The sequence below is a fragment of the Ascaphus truei genome, chromosome 8 (genome assembly GCF_040206685.1).
Source record: "Ascaphus truei isolate aAscTru1 chromosome 8, aAscTru1.hap1, whole genome shotgun sequence".
Taxonomy (NCBI): Eukaryota; Metazoa; Chordata; class Amphibia; order Anura; family Ascaphidae; genus Ascaphus; species Ascaphus truei.
Window position 1 is genome coordinate 80,644,985 of NC_134490.1, and position 16,575 is coordinate 80,661,559.

Here is a 16,575-nt window from a genome sequence, read left to right on the forward strand (position 1 = left end):
GATCTTTTTCCAGGATTCTTGTAAGTTGGCGATATGCGAGTCAGCTGCAGGAACACCTGAAGGGGAAGGCGAGAGGGGGAGACTACTGGGATGAAAGCCAAAGTTGATAAAGAAGGGTGACTCCTGAGTAGACTCGTTCTTCAGGGAATTTATGGCGAATTCGGCCCATGGCAAAAGATCCACCAGTTATGCTGAGAGTCTGAAATGAAGCATCTTAGATACTGTTCAAGAGTTTGATTCATCCTTTCAATTTGACCATTGGTTTGTGGATGGTATCCAGAGGAAAACAAGAGAAAGATACCCAGTCTTTGGGAGAAAGCCCGCCAGAATTTTGAGATGAACTGAGACCCACGGTCCAAGACGATAGAAATGGGAATGCCATGTAACCTGAAAATCTGTTTGGAGAAGACGTCGGCCAAAGTGGCAGAGTTGGGAAGACCCTTGAGGGGGATAAAGTGTGCCTGTTTCGAAAACCTGTCTACTACGACCAGAATGGTGTTCAACCCTTTGGAAATGGGCAATTCAACAATGAAGTCCATTGAAATGAGTTTCCAGGGTTGTTCCGGAATGGGAAGTGGCAAAAGAAGTCCAGAAGGTTTATGATGGAGTGTCTTACTCTGGGCACATACAGGACAGGCGGTGGTAAATTCGAGAATGTCTTGATTCATTTTAGGCCACCAAAAAGTCAGTTTAATGTGATCTGCCGTCCTTTTGAAGCCTGGATGACCAACTGTTCTGGAGGAATGACCCCAAAGTAACAATTTATGGCAAAAGCATGGAGCTGCGTATAAGCGTCCTTCTGGTACTCTGAACCTGCTGGGAATATGGGCTTGAGCCTTGTTGATCTCGTCCAACACATCGAAGTTGTTAGCAGAAATTATCCACTTGGCAGGAAGAATAGGCTCCGTGATTTCCTTAGCTTCAGTCTCAGAGGCGAACTGACAAGAGAGGGCGTCCGCTTTAACATTGTTAGTATCAGGAATATATGAGATGGTATAGTTGAAGCAGGAAAAGAAGAGTGACCAGCGAGCTTGGCGGGACCCCAGGCAACGAGCCCCCTCAATATATTGATCTTGTCCAACACATCGAAGTTGTTAGCAGAAATTATCCACTTGGCAGGAAGAATAGGCTCCGTGATTTCCTTAGCTTCAGTCTCAGAGGCGAACTGACGAGAGAGGGCGTCCGCTTTAACATTTTTAGTATCAGGAATATATGAGATGGTATAGTTGAAGCGGGAAAAGAAGAGTGACCAGCGAGCTTGGCGGGACCCCAGGCGACGAGCCCCCGCAATATATAACAAATTTTTGTGGTCAGTGAGAATAGCGATTGGTTCTTTGGAACCCTCCAAAAGGTGTCTCCATTCTTGAAGAGCCAGTTTATTGGCCAAAAGTTCACGATTACCGACATCATATATCCTTTCGGCCGCTGACAACTTCCGTGAAAAAAAACCACAAGGGTGAAGTTTCTCTTGGGGAGAAGTCCTCTGGGAAAGAACTGCGCCAGCACCTACGTCCGAGGCGTCGACCTCCAAAGTGAAGTGGAGGGAGGTATCTGGATGACAAAGGATGGGAGCAGATACAAACGCCTTTTTGAGAATCTCAAAGGCGGAGATGGCCTCAGATGACCAGGAAGAGACGTCGGCGCCCTTCTTGGTCAAGGCGGTGATGGGAAGAGCAATAGAAGAAAAAAGTTTGATGAATTTCCTGTAATAGTTGGCAAAGCCAAGAAAACACTGCACAGCCTTGAGCGAATTAGGGAGCGGCCAGTCGAGGACCGCCTTCAGCTTCTCTGGGTCCATGGAAAAACCTTGACTGGAGATTATATAACCCAGGAAGGCAGTAGAAGCCTGGTGGAACAGACATTTCTCCATCTTGGCATAAAGGCGATTAGAACGAAGCTTGGAAAGCACAAGTTTGGTATGTTGAATGTGTTCCTCGAGATTTTTAGAAAAAATAAGGATGTCGTCTAGGTAGACTATGACAAAAGTTCCCAATACATCACGGAAGATGTCGTTCATGAACTCCTGAAACACAACAGGAGCGTTACACAATCCAAAGGGCATAACAAGATATTCATAATGTCCAGAACGTGTGTTAAATGCTGTTTTCCACTCGTCTCCTTCCCTTATTCGAATGAGATTATAGGCATCCCATAGGTCAAGTTTTGAGAAGATAGAGGCCCCTTGGAGATGGTCGAACAGTTCAGAAATGAGCGGGAGAGGATACCGGTTCTTCACCGTGATCTTATTGAGACCGCGGAAGTCAATGCATGGCCTCAGTGATCCATCCTTCTTCTTCACAAAGAAGAAGCCAGCCCCGGCAGGGGAAGTAGAATTGCGGATGAATCCCTTCTCCAAATTTTCCTGAATGTAGGTAGTCATGGCCTCAGTCTCCGGGACGGAGAGTGGATAAGACTTAGACTTCGGCAGGACAGTCCCAGGGATGAGAACGACAGGACAATCATACGGACGATGAGGAGGAAGAACTTCCGCTTGTACCTTGTTGAACACATCCAAGTACTCATGGTACACAGCAGGCAGGGTCAATAGATTGGCAGAAACCGCGTCCAGAGCGGCAAGCACAGCCACGGAAGACTTTGCTGGAACAGCATCTGCGGGTGAGGGCCACTGGAGAGGCAGAGTGCCGGACCAATCAATGCGCGGATTGTGGAGTTGAAGCCAAGGCAATCCCAAAATAATTTGCCCAGTAGGAGATTCAAAAACATCGAAGATAATTACCTCTCTATGACCATCAGCCAGGGTCAAGGTAAGAGGAATAGACTCCCAAATGATGAATGCCGGCTGAAGGGGTCGTCCATCGATGGCCTTGAGGCCAATAGGGCTCTTCCTTCTGACCATGGGAATTTGATTCTCCAATGCGAACTTCTGATCCAGGAAATTACCACCCGATCCTGAGTCGACGAAAGCTTCAACCTTTACGCAAAGGTTGAACGTGGCTGGAAGCAGAAACTGCTTTGGGAGAGCTTTGGAAGGAGAGGGGCAAGGAGAGACGGTACCCAGTAGAAGCCCCTCTACCTTTACTTAGTGCGCCCGTTTCCCGGCTTCAAGGGACAGTTCTGGAGACGATGTTCCGAAGAGGCACAGTAGAAACACAGCCTGTTCTGGCGACGCCGCGCTCTCTCGGTTGCCTGGAGTTGTTGACTGCCGACCTGCATCGGTTCCGGTCCCTCTAAGGCCAGGAGAGGAATAGTGGGCGACCTGTGAGAAACAACAGAGGAAGAAGAACGGGAACAGTGTCTTTCATGCCGTCGTTCCTGCGTACGCTGATCCATGCGTACGCTCAGGGTGATCAACTCCTCTAGGGACGTAGGCCGGGCATGTGTAGCAAGATCGTCTTTCAACGTATCTGAGAGTCCGTGCCAGTACGCGGCGGTGAGAGCCTCATCATTCCATTGGACTTCGGCAGCCAGTGTATGGAACTCGATGGCGTATTTGGCAGCTGATCTTCGGCCCTGAGAAATATGAAACAGGGAGAAGGCGGCTGTCTCACGCCGTGCGGGAGTATCAAACACAAGCTGAAATTCACGTCTAAACAATGGGTAGTCTTGCATTACTTCGCATTTGCGCTCCTATAGGGGGGAGGCCCAAGCGAGAGCGTCTCCAGTGAGCAGAGCATATATATATATATGCAATTTTAGCACGGCCAGTAGGAAACAGGGAGGGGGACATCTCAAACTGCACCTCACATTGGTTTAAGAAACTGTGGCAGGCGAGGGGATCCCCATCATAGCGATTCGGAGAGGGAATCCGTGGACCAGGAGTGGCGTAGGGAGTAGGCACAGGTGGCGTAGAAGCCATGAGACTCTTCGGAAGGGAAACATTAGACAATTGCTGGGAGAGAGTGGACAGCTGATTACTGACAAGCTGAAAGGCTTCTAGGGGAATAGTTATCTCAAACACTGTACCCACCTCAGCGGGGTCTGCGTTTGTTGGGCTTTGCATAATGTCCCGCCTGTATGCCCGCAGACCTGGCAGGACCCCAGTACTGAGGTGGGAACGGTATGACACCACACACCCACAGCAGTGGGAGCAAGCCCGGAGTGTGGTATAGCGGTTCTGGGCCTGTTGGAAGAGAGTTAGTATGGTACTTGCAACGCTTGCGGGTGTCTGTAAGAATAGTCGTGTCCGTGTGCCAATGTCCAGGAGTCCAGAGAATAGAATCGTAGAGTTCGTAGCAAGGTTCAGAGGGGTACCAGAGAGCAGAGTAGTCCAGGACAAGCAGGGGTCAAAAGCCAGGGAAATCAAATATGAAACTCAGGAGCAGGAAACCGCAGGGAACGCAGAGGGAGCACAGCATAGGTCAGGTACACACAGGGAAACAGGAACTATGCAGAGCGGGGAAGAAGTGGACAGACAGGGGTTATAAAGGAGGGAACACCAATAGGAAAGAGGGGAGGAGTAGAGAGAGAAGTGGGAGACAATAGGGATAGGTCAGGGAGAGAAGAGGAGGAGACAGAATGGACAGTCAAGGGAATGGCCTGCAGGGTTTGGGAGGCGGAGACATGAGGGACAGGATAAGAGGAGCATGTGCGCGCACCCTCTAATTTGGAGATGCGCGCGCACGGGCTGCAACACAGCAACGGCCTGCAAGGACTGAGGGGAGGAGCGTACGCGCGCGCCCTCCGTGGGCAGAGGAGAGGCGCGCACAGGCTGCACCAGCGAGAGAGACCGCAGGGACCGAGAGGAGGGAGCGGACGCGCCAGGGAGCCCAGAGGAGGAACGTGTGCGCGTGCCCTCCGTGGGTTGCGGGAGCGCACGCACAGGCCGCGTCACCAGGCGCACAGAGCGCCACGCCACGTGCACAACCCTGGGAGCAGGTAAGGGAGTGGATGGCACAGTTGAGGAAGGTAATGCGGGCACCGCGGGAGAGAGGGAGCGGGGAGCATCATAGCAAGGGCTCAGGGACCGCGTGGGTATGCGAGACCTGCGGGGCACACGCTGCAGCAAAGGGGGAGAGGTAGAACGTAAGGGAGAGGAGTGAGAAGACACAGAGGGGGTAACAGGAGATGGGAGAGAGGGACAAGGAGGGGAAGGAATCCCCTGAGTCGTCACAACACTGGCCCTAGGGTGAAAGATTTTTGCTCTGCATACCACATCTGCCAGTTGCATAACATTGGTAAACATGTTTCTGTTGGTTCAGGAAAAATCATGTGCCCACAGGGCTCATTTCGTAATTTACAAATTTATTTCATTGAAATGCCACGCAGTCTACACTATCAATATGTTTTGGTTGTTGTTTGCATGTTCTCAGGATGGACTGAAGCATACCCCTGTCAGCACGTGGACGCACGCACAGTGGCTAAAAAGCTACTACATGAGTTCATACCCAGATATGGAATTCCTCAGCATATTTTTTCAGACCAAGGTACACATTTCACTGCCGCTATATTCCAGGATCTGGCTAAGGTTCTACGTATAATCTATCAATTACACTGCCTATACCATCCTCAGAGCGCAGGGAAAGTTGAGAGGACTAATGGGGTCCTAAAGAATAAAATCAACAAAATTTGTGCTGAAACAAAATTGCAATGGCCGGATGCACTCCCTTTAGCGCTCATGTCAATCAGAAGCACTCCACAAGGCAAAACTAAATTAACCCCACATGAAATTATAACGGATAGGCCAATGGTTAGTGCCGGCACATTAGCATTAATATTGCATGATCATGCTCTCACTGATGATTTAATCAGTGTGTATTGTGTGACATTAATAAAATCTCTTAAGTCTCTCCCCTCTCAGGTACAAGCGGTACAGTCCACCAAGGAGAACACAAAGCAGCAGCATCTCAAGGAAGGCGATTGGGTAATGGTCAAGCATTTTCTATGCAAAAATGCTCTTCATCCCAGATGAAAAGGCCCATTTCAAGTACGACTCACCACAAATACAGCACTTAGGGCCTTATTCAGAAAGCCTCGATAAGGCCTTTATCGAGCACTTATCGCCCAAAATGGGTACTCGTATTCAGAAAGCCTCGATAAGTGCTCGATAACAGCCTGTATCGACCCAAAATTTTATCTCCCTCCGAAATTCGCAAACTGAGCGGCGATAAGCCGCTAATCGACCATTTTCGGAGGGATGATAAACTCGCACGATTCAGAGACCCGCGAGTCAGCTGCCGCGGCCTATCGCAGCCCATCACAGCCCTAAAAGACGATTTTCTCCCCAAATCCAATAGACCACAAAAAAGTGGGTAGATTGGTGGTGAGATGGGTCGATGAGCTGCGATATGTCGGAACTTAGAAAAAATCAGGCCCCTTTCCTGCCTCGGATTGATGCCGGGGGTCTCCGGAGCCATTAATAGCAGCTCTGGACCCCCCCGGCATGCATCCGAGGCAGGAAACATGCATATACAGCAACTTCATTACCTTAGCAGCTAACCGCTAAGGCAATGAAGGTGTTAAACACCCGTGCCAGGCATACAGTAAGAAACATACAATACAATAGAATACTGTGGCTAGCGGGGGTGGCTGAGGGGGGAATTTGGCCCTTAGTGGCTGTTTAGGCATTGCGGGGGGGAGTTAACCCCTTCATTACCTTAGCGGTTAATACCGCTAAGGTAATAAAGGGGTTAACCCAACCGCTACCCACCCGCAAGGTCTAAACACCCATCCTTAGGGCTAATACCCCCTTCACCCACCCATGAGGCCTAAGCACCCACCCCTGACTGACTATACCCACCCTGTACCCATTGAGTAGTATAGTGGTACATCATACCCATATAATAATAATATGGGCATGATAAGCCTCTATAGCAGCGGTGCGCAAACTGTGGGACGCGACCCCCAAGGGGGGCGCGACACTGCCGACGGGGGGCGCGGGGTTTACAGAGGCCCCGCGCGCTTCCCGAAGGCACTTGAATTAAGTGCCGGGGGAGCTGCAGGGCCTCTGTAAACCTAACTTACCGTGGCTCCGGCGGCTTCCTCCCTGTGTCGCCATGGCAATGCGGCGTCAAAATGACGCTGCGAGGTCATGTGACGTCACGTTGCTATGGCAACGTGACGTCATTACGCCGGAGCGCGGGTAAGTTGGGGTTGGGAGGGGGGCGCGGGAGTGAGGGGACAGCCGGCAGGGGGGCGCAGGGAAAAAAGTTTGCGCCCCCCTGCTCTATAGCACTCAATGGGCACCCTAATTACAATACAGTAAGACACAAGACACACGTAACTAAACTCCAAAAAACACACTTCACTAAATAAAAACAGTAGCCAGCTAATCCAATCAATAGCAACATCAACAATGAATTAATTAAACCATTAACCAATCTAAACAATTAATTCCGAAACAACTCAAAATGAATAGTAACACTAACCAATGTAAACAATGAATTACTCCAACATTAATGAATGTAACCATTAAAAGACACAGAAATAAATTAAAACAATCTCTGAAGTAACCATTAAACACATTAGCTAACATAATATAAGATTAAGTACAAGCGAACACCAATCGCAAACCTTTTATTACATTAAGCATGAAAAAACAATCAATCACATCCACATAATACATGAAATGCACAAAAGCAACAGCAATAACAAGCGAGAAATGCCCCACAAATATTGGCATAATAATGTATTAATCTGTACCCTAAACAGGTACAGATTAATATATTATCAGTCAATGTGCCTCCCCAAAAAATAAAAAAACACATCCAAAGAATAAACCTGTAAAAAGAGACATTTACAAACATTGAATATATTACTGACCATTAGAAGCGGTGGCCCTCAGACTCCCGGGGTAACAGGAAGCTCACGTACCTTGAAGGCCTCCAACTGCATCCGATGACATCCGCCATGAAGATAGAAGGTGAGTAAAGAAAGAAAAAAGAAGATTGGGGTACCTGAGCCGGATCTTCATGGCGGATGGCATCGGATGCTGTTGGAGGCCTTCAAGGTACGTGAGCTTCCTGTTACCCCGGGAGTCTGAGGGCCACCGCTTCTAATGGTAAGTAATATATTCAATGTTTGTAAATGTCTCTTTTTACAGGTTTATTCTTTGGATGTGTTTTTTTATTTTTGGGTGGAGGCTCATTGACTGATAATATATTAATCTGTACCTGTTTAGGGTACAGATGAATACATTATTATGCCAATATGTGGGGGGCATTTCTCGCTTGTTATTGCTGTTGCTTTTGTGCATTTCATGTATTATGTGGATGTGATTGATTGTTTTTTCATGCTTAATGTAATAAAAGGTTTGCGATTGGTGTTCGTTTGTACTTAATGTTATATTATGTTAGCTAATGTGTTTTATGGTTACTTCAGAGATTGTTTTAGCGATTGGCGTGCACTGGTGAGTATTTCATATAAATAACACTCCATATGGGTTAGTAGTTATTTACCTTGAGAAAGGACTTTTGTTAGTCCGAAACGCGTTGGTGTGGTTGTTTTTTTGTTCTTCATCCATTAAAATAAGATTTAATTTTTATTATGGGAACGCATCCTTGTTTTTTTATCCTGGCTCAGCCAGTTTTGGATATAGTGCTCCGTTTTTCTTTCTTCCTTTGTTCATTGATGTTGCTATTGATTGGATTGATTGGATTAGCTGGCTACTGTTTGTATTTAGTGAAGTGTGTTTTTTGGTAGTTTAGTTACGTTTTATTATTGTGTGTCTTGTGTCTTACTGTATTGTAATTAGGGTGCACATTGAGTGCTATAGAGGCTTATCATGCCCATATTATTATTATATGGGTATGATGTACCACTATACTACTCAATGGGTACAGGGTGGGTATAGTCAGTCCGGGGTGGGTGCTTAGGGCTCCCGGGTTTGTATCGGGTCAGGGTGGGTTAACCCCTTAATGATTATAGCGGTTAGTAACCGCTAAGGTGATTAAGCGGTTAGGGGCCATTATAATGTATTTATTATGTATATATACTTTCTGGCAACGGAGGACAGAGGGACCTGGTGTTGTGGTAAGTATAACTGTATTTATTTACTTAATTTATGTATGCTAATGCAGTGTTTAATAATGGGCAAATGATCTATTATCCATATCTGGATAATAGTTATTTTGCCCATTACTGTATGTACTGTATGGGTTTGGGCGGAGGGGGGGCGTGTATTGATGTTTTGTTAAATATTTATTAATATCCATTTCTTTCATAGTGTAGTGGTGCAGGGGGTCTCCGGAGCTGAACCACGTTGGTTTTATGTCCGGGGACTCCCTGCTTCCCGAGATACAGGCCTCTTTATGGGGTGCCGGTATCCCTCTGCATTGAAATGTTCCGCGTCACGTGACCGGGACATTTCCTTGCATAGGAGATACCGGCACCCCATAAAGAGGCCTGTATCTCGGGAAGCAGGGTGTCCCCGGACATAAAACCAACGTGGTTCAGCTCCGGAGACCCCCTGCACCTCTACACTATGAAAGAAATGTATATTTAAAGAAATTATTTTCAGGCGACATTTCAGCTGGGAGAGGCGGCTCTCTCAGAGCCACTCTCTCTGCAGCAGAAATGAATCGCTGGTTTAGGCCTTTTCAGAGGGTTGATGCTATCGCTGGCAGCACCTCGCCCGTTTTGGGCATTTTGCTATCACTGGTATTCAAGCCTTTCTGAATACCGTGATAGCAGCACCCAAAAAAACGGCATTTTACATTCCCTGGCAATTTTTTTTATCAACCCTCTCTGAATAAGGCCCTTAAAGTAGCAGAAATCTCTTCCTCGGTCCACGTTACGCACGTGAAGCTCGTCCCAGCATCTCCCACAGCCACTTCAAGTTAGCGTTTTGAAGGACAAAATAAACCCTGACCGTTAACCAGGCAAGGCCCGGTCTTATCCGAACAATTGTTTTTTCTTTCTGTCTTTCAGGACTCAATAATATTTTTATTCTTTATAGTGTGTTTAAATTAGAATTTAGGATGTATGCATCATTGGGCCTGCGAAAGTATCACCCGCATAGCGAGATGACTAAATTGTAGTGGGACTGCTCTGCGGAGCCTTGTCATTAATACTCATTTTTCTATGGTCCCTGTATCTTACAGATACCAATCACCATGTCCCAGGTAACACTACAGTTAGCACCGTCTCACCCACCAACATCACTAAGTCCACCGTTAAACTCCGAGATAAGCGAGACCAACATTTAACCGCTTGGGAAAAAGACAATAAGTTTGTGGACACATGCAGCACAGTGTACAACAGATCTGGTATTAACGAATCTTGCTGGGTATGTGGGTATTTGCAAAAATGCAAATGGTGAAGTATATCAAATGTAATTTACACTAAAATTGGGTAAGTATTCTGCGTACATGAAAAGTTAGAAACAAGAGCATTGAGTGTGTAAAACACACAGGTTACCAGTCAACAGAACCAGAAGCTGCAAGCAGGAACAGATCCCTCTGGTATGTAGCCCTTAAGGTAACAGGACTCTGTCTCAGCTCTTCAGGGGTGGGGTTTTTTTTCCACAGGTGATGAGTACTCCAAGATGGATTAACTACATCTCAACAAGGAAGTTTCCCCGCATCAGATGGTATCACAGTCCCAAGTGGAGAGCAGATGTAAACTCTCAAGTGCAGTAAACACACCACTGACAAGATGATATATAGTATGTATGTACCCTTAAATGTTTGCTTTTTTCTTTATTTTGTTATGCTTTTTGTTTCTCTAAAAAAAAATACAAGTACATAGTTACAATTGTATTTGTAATATTTATTTAAAAATCAAGGAAATCTGGTGCCATGTGCGTGCTGTAAGAATTCTGCCCGATCCGTACCGGGTTTTGCTGCAGTTTGGATTTTCCAGGTTGCCTTCCCTTTTTGCCCAGTTCGGCAATTTTGTTTACTGGCAGTGTAAGGCTGTAGTTCCTAGAGGGAGTCACAGAGCAAGGTTCTAGTTTTTGCAGCTCCTGTTGGTCTTCGCTGTCACACCTTTCCCTTTTGCCTATTTGGATTCCTCTGTTGCTGAACCAGGACGGTGACCCCGAACTCTCTGCTTTCTGCCTGCCCTGACCTTTTCCCTGTCGCCTGAAATGTGCACCACTGCTGCCAGCCCTGACCTCCTGGACTCTGCACCAGTGCCGCCATCCCTGATCTCCTACCTGCTTACCGACTTCGAATACTCTAACATGACTCTGTCCCTGGGCTCTGGTCAGTTATTCTGCATCCCTACCTCAGCATTGTGGGTCTGCGTCCTGACTCCAGACGAGAATTGTCACATTTCACTCAGCCCAACATGGACCCCGCTGAGGTAGTACGAGCCGTATCTCTCCAAGGAGATCTGTTCAGATATCATGAAAGACGCCTGGCCCAGCAAAACCAACAGATGACACTCATATCAAGTTGACTTCAGGACATTATCACCCGGCTGGACAAACTCCAGGCTGGTTCTACCCCTGAACCGCTATTACTGGCAGCATCTCCGGTGCTAGCCTCATTCTCCCCTATGCCCAGGGAACCACGGATACCGACGCCTCTACATTATTGAGGGTACCCTATGACTTGAAGAGGGTTTTTGAACCAGTGTTAGATTCAGTTCAAACTCCAGCCCTCTATGTTCTGCACCCATCGATCCAGGGTAGCCTACGTCATTTACCTACTGACGGACGAGGCTTTGGCCTGGGCTTCCCCTCTGTCGGAGAAGGAATGCCCACTGGTTAACAATGCCATCGCATTTCTCCAGGCATTCAAAAGAGTTTTTGACGCTTCTGGTCGCGAGTCCTCTGCTTCCGCTTCGCTCCTTCGAATCCGGCAAGGAATCCGCACTGTGGGCCTGTATGCCATTGAGTTCCGAACCCTTGCTGCAGAGACGGGCTGGAACAATGAAGCTCTGGTGGCAACATTTTGGCAGGGGCTTTCTGAGTGTTTAAAGGACGAACTGACTTGCCAGGCACCCCTAAAGATATGGAGGAATTGATTGCTCTCTGTATCAAAATGGATCTCTGGACGCGAAAACGGCAGACTGAACAAGACCGTTCCTCAAAAATCCCAATAATTCAGCTTGCCCCTCACTTCAATCCTCCTCTTATGGCACCTCTCCCAGATGAGGAATCGATGCAATTAGGTAATACTAAACTACATGAGCAGGAGAGAACTAGGAGACGTGTTAGGGGGCTGTGTCTGTACTGTGGGCTCAATGGTCATCTTGCCCGAATTTGTTCTAAATTGGGAAACCCCAGTGCCAAGTGAAGAGAGAGGAATATTCTATGGGCATTTCTTCTATTCCTTCTCCATCACAGCCTTCACGGCTCCTTCTTCCGGTTTCACTCTCCTGGGGACCAGCCTCCATCTTCACTCAGGCTTTTGTGGATTCAGTAGCTGCAGGGAATTTCATTGATCATGCATTTGAGGAACTCCACTCCATTCTTCTCCATACTAGGGAGATCCTGTTAGCGGTAGTGGTCATTGATGGAAGACCTCTGATACCTGGGACCATCACCCTCAAGACTAATCCTTTGCTGGGTTTTTGTTGGGACACTTTACAAGGAGACACTTTCATTCTATGTCATTTTCTCAACCTCGACTCCAGTAGTCCTAGGACTTCCCTGGTTGCGGCACCACAACCCCAAGATCCATTGGGTGACCAGTTAAGTGACAGCCTGGGGACAACATTGCCATGATCTTTTCTTCCGGTATCTCACACCATCTCCGAGGTTTGGCTACCTACAGAAACTTCCACGTCATCATTTCCAGGTTTTTGCCAAGACTTTGCTGATGCATTTGGCAAAAAAACAGGCAGAGGGGTTACCGCCACACCGACCTTATGATTGTGCAATTGAACTGCTCCCAGGGGCCATCCTTCCTCGAGGCCGCACTTACCCCCTTTCGGAACCAGAAACCAAGGCTATGCGGGAATACATTTCGGAGAACCTTCAGCTATGGTTTATTCGCAAATCAAGTTCCCCCGCTGGTGCGGGTTTCTTCTTTGTTTCCAAAAAAAGACAGTTCTCTCAGGCCATGTATCGATTACTCACGAAGATAGGTATAGGATGCTCTAATATATCCAGATGTAAAATTATTATTCACAAAATGTCCTTTTACTTATTTGATATATAAAGTAGACGAACAAGAACCACTGAAGCATGGAGTGTGTATAGCAATATAGACCAAAATGGTGAGATGTCTCATATAAAGAACATCAAAACCTTCCTGAAGGGCACACACAGCGATGGTAACCCACCCTGATGCACCCTCATTGGAGGTAAAGAATATAGATAATGAACGGAGACGATGATACTCACATAGCTTCTCCAATGGCAATTAAGTCCTAGAAATATACTTCAAGTCCTTACCCACTCCAAGAGCTTCTTGACCTCGATAATGGCATGATCAGCTGCAAGTAGAAAGGTCTAGGTACCTTTAAGCACTGTGAAGGTGTGCAATGCGTAGGAGGGCTTCCTACACCTCCTGTGGGTGATGTTATTGTTTAAATACAACTTTTTTATTTTTCTAAACCTAGCTCCCTTGGCAGTGCAATTTTGTTCTCTTTTTTTTCTCTACATGTATCGATTACAGAGGCCTACATAAAATCACCATTAAAAAAAAAAAATCGGTCTCCTCTACCCCTCATTTCTGACTTTTTCGACCGCTTACACAAAGCTACGATCTTCACCACACTGGATCTTCGAGGAGCTTACAATTTAATTCGGATCAGGAGGGGGGATGATTGGAAGACAGCCTTTAATACCCGTGACGGTCACTACGAATATCTGGTCATGCCATTCGGGTAATGCAATGCACCGGCCGTATTTCAATATTTCTTCAATGAGATTTGCTGGGATCTACTTGACCAATTTCTCGTGGTATATCTGGATCATATCCTTATTTTTTCCAGTTCTTTGTCTGAACATCGGGTACAGGTTAGGCTGGTCCTCCAAGACTTCGGGACCACTCCCTCTTTGTCAAGCTCGAGAAGTGTCAGTTCGAACAGAAGATTTCCTTCCTTGGGTATTTCATCTCTTTCCTTAGGTTTGAGATGGATCGTGTGAAAGTATTCACAGTGCTGGATTGGTCCTTACCGACAGGTCTCAAACCAACTCAATGATTTCTTGGCTCTGCCAACTTCTACTGACGATTTATCAGGAACTTCTCCAAAGCGGTTGCACCCATTACGGCTCTTACTAAGAAAGGGGAAAATCAAAAGATAAGGTCTTCTGAGGCTCTTCTGGCTTTCAAGAAGCTCAAATCCACCTTTTCTTCCACACCTGTGCTGATCCATCCTGATCCTACGAAACCCTTCGTGCTTGACGTGGATGCATCTGATCTGGCAGCCGGAGGCGTTCTTTCTCAAAAGTTAGGATTTTTATGAGAAACTCCACCCCTGCGCCTTCTTTTCTAAAAATAATTCTGCCGCAGAAAAGAGCTATGATGTTGGAAATCAGGAATTTCTGGCCATGAAAATGGTCCTAGAAGAATGGAGACATTTGCTTGAGGGGACAACTTCTCTGATCACAATCCTTACAGACCACAAGAACCTCAAATACATTGAAGGAGCAAAGAGACTCGGGACGCGTCAGGCGAGGTGGGCTCTCTTCTTCAATCGGTTCAACTTTGTGATCTCTTACTGTCCAGGATCCAAGAACATTAAGGTATTTCTCTCCTGACGGTTCCGAGGAGATAGAGCATAGGCTCATTGTTCCATATTCACATTATCATCATTTCTGCAGATCTTTCAGGCTCAGTTAGAGGATTCTAGGTCAACGTCCACAGGTTCGTCTAAACTATTTGCCCCCTCCCCCCAATTTCAAAGTGAGGTGTTGCAATGGGGTCATAACTCCAAGACAGCTGGTCATACGGGGGTTAGGAAGACGTGATTTCCTCGAACTAATCTTTTGGTGGCAAGAGATCTGCAAAGATGTGAAGGAGTTTTTGGCAGCCTGCATTATATGAGCCTAGACTAAGGTGCTCCAGCCCTTACCAGTTCCCACCCATCCATAGACCCACTTATCCATGGATTTTATCTGGGAAATTCCTCCCTCCAGGGGTATGACTACCATACTTGTAGTCATCGATCGCTTTACACATCCAGACCATTTTGTTCCTCTTAGGAAGCTACCCACAGCTTTGGAACTATCGGAGTTCTTTATTAAGGAGATATTTCGCCTTCATGGAGTCCCGACGGATATAGTCTCGGACCGCAGGTCCCAATTTGTTGGAAGATTTTGGAAGGTCTTCTGTCAAAGAATGGGCATCTCCCTTCATTTTTCTTCTTCTTACCATCCCCAGTCAAATGGACTCACGGAAAGGGACAATCAGTCCTTAGAACAATTCCTGAGATGTTTTGTATCTGAACTACAGGATGACTGGGTTGAACTGCTCCCGTGGGCCGAGTTTTCCCGCAATTCTATGAAACATGATTCCAAACTGGAATCTCTGTTCTTTTGTACCTACGGGTACCACCCTGCTGCCCTTACTCCTTAAAGTCCTCTCTCCTTAGTTCCTGCAGTGGATGATAAGATCCAAGAACTCCAATTACTCTGGAAGAAGATCCAGGCCAATCTGGCCAAAGCTGCCCTCCAGCAAAAGACCCAGGTAGATAAACGTTGATGACCATCTCCCCCGTTTAAAGTGGGAGATCAGGTTTGGCTGGCTACAAAAAATATCCGGCGGAAATTGCCATCCTCCAAACTCGGGCCCAAGTTTATTACAAAATCCTGAAGCAGGTAAACCCGGTGTCGTTCCAATTGGAACTTCCGGCTAGCTTAAGGATATCTCAAGTGTTCCATGTCTCCCTCCTCAAACCTTTTGTCCAGAACACCTCTTCTCCTATTCTCCCTCCTCCTAGACTGTTCTTGATGGATGGCCAGAAGGAATTTGAGGTACGCCAGATACTGGATTCCCATAGGTCCTGTGGCGGGCTACAGTTCTTGGTCCATTGGAAATTTTATAGACCCGAGGAGAATTCATGGATCAAATTCAGTGATGTCCATGCCCCCAGCCTGGTCCGGCATTTCAACTGAGATTCTTTTGGGTGGATTTAGATCAGCCGTGGATTGGCCGGTTCCTTTTGTCCGAGGATCAATATCAAAAAGTGCGATTCACCTTTTCTGGATTCTTCTTTTATCATTGACAATCCAATCCATTGATTTCCGGAATCCGCTGGTGGATTTTAATAATCCAATCCACGAATTCAGCGGGATCCACGTATTGGATTGGTAAAATCCTCCAGCGGATTGTATCCAATGATGGTTTTTGATGAATCCGAACGGATTGAAACTAGCATAATCTGACGGATTTTACACCGCGGAACGGATTTTAAATGGAAAGCTCTGGAAATTACGCAGAACCGATTTTGACACTTTCTCCCATCTCTAATGGAGACCCATGATTACATAGCGCTGATATTACATCCTGCGGTGCTGGAAGGTAACTTACGGTTCAGTCAAATGAATGTGCCGGAAAGGGGTCTCGTGGAATAACACTGCTTCATGGGCCAAAATCCCACAGTTTGCAATTATATTTCTGGTGTTTGCTAATTAATTTTGTTTTTTGGTAAGGGAGAAATTGGGAAATTGGGGTGTGTGGTGCAGCACTATAATAGCGTATGTTGCACTGACCTTGTATGTGCAGACATTTCATTACATATTGATATGTCTATAGCACTATGTTAAAGTTGCTTGTCAGG

At 46.6% G+C, this 16,575-nt stretch overlaps 1 protein-coding gene across 1 annotated transcript in view; it reads right to left on the minus strand.

The window, feature by feature from the left end:
- The window catches only part of LOC142502043 (ovostatin-like), a 149,390-nt gene that overhangs the window by 102,296 nt on the left and 30,519 nt on the right, over nucleotides 1-16,575 (minus strand). The gene's annotated exons all lie outside the window — the stretch shown is intronic.